Genomic DNA, 828 nt, shown 5'->3' on the forward strand with positions numbered 1-828 from the left:
CTGCATACTTAAATTTTATGTTTCAGGATTCAAAGAGGTAATATTTGAAGTCTGTAGGCCAAGATTTGAGCTTTAGCTTTCTTTTTTTTTTTTTTTTTTGTGAGTCATGGAAGGAAAATTTTACTTAACCTCAGTGAGCCTTAATTAATTGCTGCATTTATATAATGGTCACTTCTCAAGGGTTAGTGAGCAAAATCAAATAAGAACGTATAAAAAAGTGATTTATGAACTGTGAAATGATATAAAATATATTATTTTCTACAAAAATAGAAATCTAAGAATTCAAGCATGGAATATTTAATGTGACTTCCATAGGAAAAATATACCCACTCCTACTTCACAATTTGATATTTCCCCCAACAAAGTACGGTGTGGAACATCAGAGGTAACTTAATTACCTGATAGAATGACAGCTTCAGAAGTGTTTAAAAGCTGCCATCTGAGTACTCTGGCAGGCATCACGTAGAAATAGAACAGGAACTAACAGATGTGTTTGGCTCTTCTTGGGCTCCATCACTGGGGATATGCAGCTGCTGGTCTGTCTTTATCTCAGGTAATTTGGCATTGAAATGTGGCTTTGCTTTTGTGAACATTCCGCTTACTGAAGCTTTATTATCTTTACTTTTCCTGAGAACGACCATTTTCCTTGACAACTCCATGCTGACATGCAGCAACAAAGATGCTTTGCAGATGATTATTGGAATTGAATGAATGGTGGTGGAGGTGCAGGTTCCAGAGGTGTGTGCACCCACAGACAGAGCATGCTGACAGACCATAACAATGAAGACAGAAGTTGTCAATGAAGAAATAGCACAATTATCATATGGC

This window comes from Orycteropus afer, unplaced genomic scaffold (genome assembly GCF_000298275.1).
Source record: "Orycteropus afer afer isolate SDZICR_OR568_19922 unplaced genomic scaffold, OryAfe1.0 scaffold00409, whole genome shotgun sequence".
Lineage (NCBI taxonomy): Eukaryota > Metazoa > Chordata > Mammalia > Tubulidentata > Orycteropodidae > Orycteropus > Orycteropus afer.